Raw genomic sequence first — 203 nt, 5'->3', positions numbered from 1 at the left:
GGTTGAAGTTATTGATACAGATTTTATTCACTGCAGGATTATGATGATCACTGAACACACAAACTAATTATCTTAATGATTATTTCAGCCTGAATGAGCTGAGCCTCATTTAAAGGACAGGGTCCTGGTTTATCTACAATCCCCAGTCTTCTTCCCTATTTCTTTCCTTAGGGAGGCTCCATCTTTAAACCCCCAATTTGAAA

Source organism: Morone saxatilis, unplaced genomic scaffold (assembly GCF_004916995.1).
Source record: "Morone saxatilis isolate NCDOM2014 unplaced genomic scaffold, NCSU_SB_2.0 Contig16, whole genome shotgun sequence".
Classification (NCBI taxonomy): Eukaryota; Metazoa; Chordata; class Actinopteri; family Moronidae; genus Morone; species Morone saxatilis.
This window is presented reverse-complemented; position numbering follows the sequence as displayed.